Below are 9413 nucleotides of genomic sequence, written 5' to 3'. Positions count from 1 at the left end.
AATTTTAAAAACTGTTGTGAATGGAACAGGATAGTTGTCTATTGGTTTTCCAATTTAATAGACGTTTTATAGACCCGTTTATAACCGATACTGTAATTTAGTGGACTTATTTCAGTGGGTCTGTTCATGTTTTTTCATCAGGCTTTTTTTTTCTGTTTATAAATTCAACAGGTATTATCAATTATACCATCATCCATTTATTGAAGCGTTACACATGAGTGTTACTTTTTGCCTTATTTACATTTGCTTCTGATTCATATATTTGTACAAAATAGATACAAAATAAAATGTATGGATATTACAGTTGTCATTAGGGATGCACCGAAATTTCGGCCGCCGAAAATGGCACTTTCGGCACTTTCGGTTTTCGGCCGAAAGAGAAAAAAGGCCGAAAATATGAGCCGAAAATATATACCTCCTCGCCCCGCCCCTCAGTGCTCAGATTTCACTCTGGATCGATCTAGCCCTTATCACAGCGCTACCAAACAAAGGCCGATCATGTCAGCGGTGTGGAAATTCTTCAAAGTTTCTGATAAGGACATCAAATTTGCGATCTGCAGTGTTTGTTCAGCAGAAATTTCAAGATATATATATATATATACAGAATACAGCAAGAGATTCTACAGGAAAATGTCACAACTAGCGCAGCTACAACACAACTTCAGACCTATAGCTGAACTACGCCAGAAGCGACAATCCCCTTGACTACGGTCGCATAAACAAAGACAGCTTTCCTTTGCTTGCGCGGATTGCGCACAATTTATCTGCCCAAGCACCAGCACAGAGAGTGAGAGACTGTTCAGTGCAGCATCTCATGTTCTTGATGAGCTTTCTGACAGAAGAGACTGTCAGAACGTTTAGCAACTTTTGTTCTTGAAGAGAAACCTGTCACTTGTACTTAAATAGAAAGCGGTCCAATATGATGTGAATAGCAATTACATTACACTTGTCCTTCACATGAGGATACGTCTGTCGTTTACAGTTGCGGTTGGATTTAGTTCAATTACTGCTGTTTTGCACAATCATTTTCACTTAAAGTGTACATACGTTTACATAAACAGAATAGAGCACTGATTATCTATCTATCTATATATATATATATATATATATATATATAAAATTATATATTATAGTTATATATAGATCAGTGGAATAGAGGCCCTCTGCCATTCTGTGTTCTGCCTGTTGTTTTAATTAAAATTACTGTTGCATATTTAAACTTTTTGAAAGATGTTAGCTAAGTTCATTTCTTGACTCTTGTTTTGCATATAATAGTTTTCTAAAACTTTACATTATTTGGATAATTGTTAATAAAATCTGTAAAATTAGATTTTTACAGAACTGAAAGAAGAATAATATTTAATATAGTTTTAATATATTTTTTGTCCAATTTTGGTGTGCTACTTTCAATAAAAGTGTGATTTATTTTATTGGTTTGTAGTTTTTCAATTCAGATTAATTAAATTCATGAAATTAATGAAAAAGTATAAAATTAATACAATTATACACAACATCTTTTTTTTTTTAAAATAGGTAAAAATTTCGGTTTCGGTTTCGGTTTTCGGCCAAGTGCATCCTGGATTTTCGGTTTCGGCCCAGAATTTTCATTTCGGTGCATCCCTAGTTGTCATTTTAATAAAACCGAGTTCTTTAATTCACCTTTCCATGTAATTACTTTTCCTACTATGTTTCCATTAAATGTCAAAATGTAAAATTTGGTAACATAACACAACCTGCAAACTAGTCAAAAATCACATGAAAATATAAACTCTCAATTATGGCATATGCACATTATCTATAAACCTAAAAGTTCTCTAACTAGAGGGCGACTAATTTTGTAGAGTCTCAATCAGAGCATGTGAGCGAAGCGTACCGGTGTGACGCTCAGCTCAATATTCCGCTCTATGCGTGTGCGCTCCACTCAGTCGCTCGCGTCCCAAGCGAACGCTCCACTGATGAATCGCTCACGCTCACCGGTAAAACAAATCCCGCTCAGATCCCGCTCAGACATAAAATGTCTCTGTAGGCTACTTGCTTTCTGTTTGTACTTTGTAATGAATATATGGAATACATGTATAAATTACAGTAGCTAGGATTGTAAATAGAAGTTATTTCAGGGTGATTCTGAATAAAAGTCTGTTCTTTTTATTCATTTAAATGCATTAAATTAACTTAATTAAAAAACATGTCTAGCCCTTTGGCAAACTTGCCTATTAAATGCAATAACTGAAAAGGTATATTTGATTTTCGTTATTTTATTTCTGTGAACATAACTGCAGTTGCAAAACAGGCATATTAAAACGCGCCGCACACGCACACACAAACAAGATGAAATGCATGTAGAACTTCACAAAACACTGGACTATCATGCTCATAAAAGCACACACAGGTGAAATGCACTTAACAACATCTTATCAAAGCACACCTGGATGATTTACTGGCATTAGTAAAAGAAACGCACGTTCTAAAGTTTAAATAGACAGAGGGGTTACCAGGATATCATGTTTGGGGGGGCATTTGGCTTGTTTGGGGGGACAACATAAACAATTGAAAAAATCGGCGCAAAATTAAGCTATACTACACACAATCTGTTTTAGTGCATATCTTTTTCTAAGCCAGGAACCCAGAGATAGGCACAGGGCCCCTATTAGACTATAGGGCTTAAACTGGATTTTTGTTGTGTCAGACCTCACTCATCTGCTAGCGATGGAAAAATATGCACAAAAAAATCCACTTTTAAATTGTAATTTATCATCAGATGCAGAGGCGTTTCCAGCATTGAAGGACATCCGGGGCTTAGCCCAGACAATTTTATTTTCACACTAGCAACCACTTCCCTGTAGTCCAAAGCTGGTGAGAGGGTATTCTTTGAGTTTTGCTCTGGCTGGGCCTGTTTCTACAGTTCCTAAATCTTCCACTCTAGTACTATCCTCAACATCCTCTCTCCTCCCTGAATCATCTGTGATGCAAAAGAACAGATACAGCACATAACTTATTGCAAATCAGCTTCAAACAACTAATTCATCAAGTGCTATGTCAAATTGTAGACCAATACCATTGAAGAAAATGTATTGGGAAGAGCAGATCAGTGGGATTGCCCTAATATCTATCATGATTCTTGAATTTTCATGTACATTAACATAAAGTCATCACAAAAGAGTTATATTATAGTGAGTAAAGTGAGGTAAAAAAAAATATTGAATATAAACAATTTATATTTTTTGACATAAATAGTCAAAATGATGTATAAGATCCTAAGTTAAAGCAATACATGAATGACTTTAGTCTAAGTTCATTGACACACTATGGCATCGAACTGTATATAATTCTCATCATCTCTATGAGAATAATTCATCTGTCAAAATCCTTTCATTAGGATCATTGAGATAAACAATGTTTCACTTTTAACTTTCTCTAAAGTAAAGTGACTTATTAATTGTTACCAGTTTCCATGCCTGATTCTGGCACAGCTGCTGCTCCTCAGTCTGTAGCTCATCTTTGCTACACTCTACAAAACCATTTAATCAAATCAAAGTGTATACTTCCTACAAACTAATATCACAAAACAAGTCACACATACATTTTATGTTAATGCTTATTGGTTATCCTTAGCGAAAACAACACCTGATAAACAAGAAAAGTGCACTTCGAACGGGGCTCGAACCGTGGTCTCCGGCGTGAGAGGCGACTGCGTTAACTCGGAGCTACCTAGATTACATCATCATCATCATTAGCTAGATGATGATCTTAAGACTTTAAGGACAAAAACAAATGTGAATTCTTACCCACTGACTTCTTTCGGAAAAATTCCCAAAGCCTCATTTGCTTAATTTTTGCTGTCTTTCCTGCTAATTGCCGTTAACTCGCCACTAAGTGACGTTAGTTGATGTGAATGACTGTGCAAGCTCCTCCTCTACCTGCTGCATATTCAACAGAGAGGAGGAAACGGAGTCGCCCATAGGCTACCGACAGCAAAGGAACTTATTCTATAGGCTAGATTATGCCTATGTCTATTTTTACAGGCTGTATGCAGTATGTGCAAAGCCAAAGCACAATGAAATAAGGCAACTTATGATTTCGGGGGTTTACATAGGCTTTTGTCCGGTTTCATATTTGTCAGTCAACTATTCAAAATACATTCGGGGCTACACTCAAAACAACAGATGGACAGATTATTTCTCAAATTCTCAGGGGAGGCAGAGCTTATCCTAGGGGAGGCACTGCCTCCCCCAGCCTCCCCCTAGACACGCCCCTGTAAATAGACCAAAACTGCGGGTAATTGCGGTCTATTTAAAAACGTCTCAATCTTTACATCACTTTAGAATTTACTTTTAGAAACATTAGCTTGGACGAAGTATTAAGTTTCAGGCTCATGCAGTGTCCCCGGGACAGTAATCCAGCGGCAGAAAACACAGCACTGGAAGAACCACTGGGGATGCTGAAGATTTTGCGGGTGACCCTGGCTAGTCCAGGGATTGATCCAGCATTGGTTTTCCAAAATCCTAGGACGTCTTCATGTGGACCTTTTCTCATTGAGCCCAGGTACTCCTCCATCTCACCTCTGGCACTGTCAGCTACACTCGAGTTGCTCTCATATGAGCCGAAAATGCGGGCCTTCTTGGGAGCGCTTCTAGCCTCAGTCACTGTGTCCACCGCAGTCTCCACACCACTGCATTCTGCCTCCTTTACCAACATTTCACGAATCTCTACGAGTTGATTGCTCACTGTACCATCTCTAATGATCCATTCAGTTTAAAACGTGGATCCAACACAAGGTGCTTGTCAGAGTAAAATCTGTTAAAACGAGTAGAGACATTATCTGACAGTGTCTCCACAAATGCACGAATGTTGACGGAGCGGTTGTCAGGGACACTGGACAAAAGCTGTTTGATTTCCATTACAGCTGGTAGAATCATGCCAAGGTTTCCGAGCTCTTTTTGCATAGCAGTTGTAAGCTCTGCCAGAGGCAATAGCACCTCAGTCAGGGCTTGGAGATGAAGTACGTCATTCATGGTCAGCTTACTGTGCTCGGGAATTTTCAGCTTGTTTTGGAATTGCGGGTCTCTTTCAAACATTTTCAGTGCTGATTCGATTATGCGCATCTGACTGCTCCACCTGGTGACACATGCTGGGGTGGGACGCACACCTAGTTTATCAGCCTCCTCAGTGTTTAAGGTGCTTTTTCTAATACTCTTTACAAGTTTTGCCATTCGTGTGATCATTTTGTCTACATCAGCATGACCGTTTATTGCATCCTTTATGGCGAGTTGCAGTAAATGGATGGGGCATCGCATATGCAGATTAGATTCAGTGATGTATGTGGCGCTCATGTTTTCTATGATCTGCGCAAAATCTGTCCGGAATGGTGAAAGTGGACCTTCCTCTGTGCCACTGCCATCTTCCTCAAGGACCTCTTCCTCACCCTCCTCTTCAGTTGAACTTTCATCAAACCCTGGGAGGTCGAAAGCCTTTACCATGTTACTTGCGCTGTCAGTCACCACCCTGACAACTCGCCGTTGTAAATTCCAGTGTTGCAAGATACTTTCATATTTATGAAAAATATTCTCAGAGGTGTGGTGTCCTTTAAGATGTTCACAGGACAGCAGCACAGTGTGACTGTTAAACATTTCATCAATGAAACTTGCCACAACACCCAGAAAGCTGTGTCCTCTTCTGTTTGTCCAAATGTCTAAAGTAAGCGCAAAGCCATCTCCTAACTGCAACAGCTCTCTAAGTCTGCCTTCCATCTCGCTAAGAGCATTCGGCATCAGAGTGTCACGTACTGTACTGTAGCACGGTGTGGTATAGCCGGGCTGGGCATCGCTGAAAAAATGACGCATACCCTCACGTTCACCTTTTGTGAGAGGTTCATAATCCACGTAAACCATCTTAAAAAATGAAAAATGGTGCATTAGACACAGAGAACTGGGGAGTCTGGGGACGCAGGAGTGGAAAAAAATTATTTATCTCCCTTTGATTGGTAGCAGTTTTTTCTGTTTATTTAAAACTTTTTTAAATAAAGTTTTTTTTATTTAAATTTAACAAGTGGTTCAATAACTTCTGTATGAACTACAATTATGTAGGCTAATTCATATTGTGAGTTGGCTATAGGTTATTTTTAGTTGCACTGATATGATGATTGCATAACGAATTAACAATTCGTTCCAACCTGACGTCAGCATGTTTTAATAATTAATTTCCTCATTTTATTTAAATCGTACAAAATTAACAATATAATATTTCGATCCATGGTTTAGTAAATCGTGACCACGTTGTAATAATTTGTTTCCTTGTTTTAATAAAACGAGAGTAGCCTACGAATTAGTTCAACATGGCCACGATTTACTAAACCAGGGAACGATTTAAGAATTTGTAGAAACAAATTTAATTTGTGGCCACCCTAAATGAGAGAACGAATTCTTAATTCATGGGAAGTTGGGAACGAAATGTTAATTTGTATATTACAATATATTTTTGTCTGCATGGCATGAGAGGGGCTCAGTACAACAGCCTACCTTACCCATTTATCTATTAATTTATTTTCGAATGGTATAGGCTATAGCTCACCTTTTGCTGCACTACCATGTTTGCGTAGCACATCCTCGTGCTTTCTGGCAATGTGATGCTTTAGATTCCAATATGAATCTTTGCTAACTCTCATAGTCTCTCCACACTCCCTTTCAATTTCTCCTCCCTGCTCGTTCTTAACTGTGATTTTTACTGTGCATTTATGCATAAGGCTCACAACTTCCTTAAAACAATATTTGAACTCCATAACCAACCCACTATTGCTTTAGCTAATTCACCGATTCTCGAACTAGCAAATCACAATAGGGCATTCCGGGTAGAGCTAGCGGCGCTGAGCGGACGGAGCGAGCGGAGCGGAATCTTCAGAAAGGCGCTCTCCGCTCAGGAGGAAGTATTACCGCTCCGCTCCCCGCTACGATCCCGCTCTGCAACGCTCACATGCTCTGGTCATAATCTAAAGGCCTTGGTGATGAGTTTTTGTTGAAGGGCGTGTCTGTGGTGGCCTTACAAAGTTCGAAATGAAACACGTTTTTGAGGCCTGAACATGCCCAAAAACTCATGAAATTTTGCACACATCTCAAAAGTAGGGAAAATTTACATCTGATACTGGTTTTAGAATTAATTGTGGCAAAATGGCTCGATAGCGCCACCAAAAAAAATTCAACGAAGCAGCCCTCACGCCATGCTTTACCTACAGGTAAGACAATCAGTAGGCATATTTAACATTTCAACACGTGCAAAAAAGTACCTTAGAACATATCCTGAATCTAACTGGAAGTCAGCCATTGTGATTGTTCTTGCCATTTCCAGGCCAAGTACAAACTCCTAGAGATTAAATCCGATCTACATCATATTCGGTCAGTCTAAGCTAAAGGCCTTTGCGATGCTAAATTGTGAAGCTTTTGAGTTTTCTTTGAATGGCGTGTCTGTGGCGGCCTGGCATAGTTCAATGTTTCGCCATGAAAAAGGAAGTTGTTGTAACTCAAACATACAGTGTCCAATCTGCTCCAAACTTCACATGTTTTATAAGAGTCCCAGCCTGAACAGTTCCATATACCAATATTCAGTTGTAGTTATAGTGCAACCTACTGGCAACAGGAAATTACATGTTTTACACTGTGTTACACTCTTAAAAACAAGTGCTAAAACATGAACAAAAAAATTAAATTCCCCTGGCACAGCAGCCCCAATGTGCACCAGGGTGCGAGGGCCCGTTCATCGCTGCTTGCAGCTTTAATTATTATTATTATTATTAGACCATTATTATCAAATTAATATAACAAATAATTTGCCCGTAGACATAGACACACATTTGAAGAAACACTCTTTATTATATTATTAAATACAGATGACAGAAAAGACATATATGCGCATAACACGCTGATACAGAGGCGTGCAGTCTCATGGACTCACCGATCTAAGGAACTCACACTTTGTTTCTGCCTTCCGATTTACATTTTTTTATGTGTGCTGCAACTCCTAGACCTCAGACATCTCAGTTCAGGAGGTGCTTTGAGTTCAGTTCACTTTATTTCCACAGAGCAGTGTATTGTGAACGCAACTCTGCAGCCTATATAAAATAATACAAAATGTATAAAATAATACAAAACATGTTCATCTCGAACCATGATTTATATTTCAGTGATTATTATCAGCATTATAATTATTATTTTTACATTTATAATTGTTTTTATGTCTTCATTTGTATAACTAATTTTCTGTCTGCATGTTTAGACGGATTCTTGCCTGACGGTAAATGGAAAAGTGGTTACGTGTGTATATATATATATATATATATATATATATATATATTATCACTTTATTATTTATTTGCTTTTCCCCTCAGCCCAAGGTTTCCGACGTAATTAGATATATATATCGTGAAGGAGATGTGCTCTAGGATTTTTAATGACCACAGAGAGTCAGGAAGGACTGATCCGAATGACAGTGCCTTTTTACAGTTTAGTGTCCCCGTCACTATACTGGGGCATTATGACCCACACAGGGTGAGGACCCCCTGCTGGCCTCCCTAATACAGCTTCCAGCAGCAACCTTAGTTTTCGCCAGGAGGTCTCCCATCCAGGTACTGACCAGGCTCAATAATGCTTAGAGTCAGTGGGCAACCAGTCTTGGCCTTGAAAGGGTATGGCCAGCAGCCATATGACTTAGACTTGAGCTACAGGGTGATGTGTCATGTCTTTGGTCACCTGTCCAAGTCAAGTCTATTGATTTTTCAGCAATAGTTCTTTATCTTCAGCTGGTGAGTTTAATAAACCCTGTATAAGGCCAATTCAATTTTGAAATTTTAAAACCGATTACTCCTATTTTTTATTCAAAGTTGGTCTAATATGGATGAATCACGTGATGCCATGCGAGGTTCGGACATGTGAACTTGTGAACACCCTGCCGGGTGCCCCTGTCCAGAGTAAAATAATCTGAAATTAATCAATTTGTTTGTACCACCGCTACCGGGTGTCTATAAAGTAACATATTCCCGAACCCATATGTTTACAGAATCTTAAAGATAATCCTATTCTACCATATTAAACGCCTTTTCAGCATCAAGTGAGATGCAGTGACCACAGTCTGGTAATTCAAGTCAAGTGGTTTTTATTGTCGTTCAACTATATACAGTTAGTACAGTACACAGCGAAACGAGACGACGTTCCTCCAGGACCATGGTGCTACATAAAACAACTTAGGACAAACACAGAACCACATGAGACTAAATAATATTTCTACATAAAGTGCACGTGCAAACGTGAGCAAAAAGGTATGGGACTGTACAATAAATTACTAAACGGAACAGGACAATAGACACAGTAAGAGATCAGTACACATTTGTAATGAATAGTGCAAAAAAATGACACTTTCTAAAAATGCCA

Source organism: Xyrauchen texanus, chromosome 47 (genome assembly GCF_025860055.1).
Source record: "Xyrauchen texanus isolate HMW12.3.18 chromosome 47, RBS_HiC_50CHRs, whole genome shotgun sequence".
Lineage (NCBI taxonomy): Eukaryota > Metazoa > Chordata > Actinopteri > Cypriniformes > Catostomidae > Xyrauchen > Xyrauchen texanus.
Note: the sequence above shows the minus strand (reverse complement) of the source record.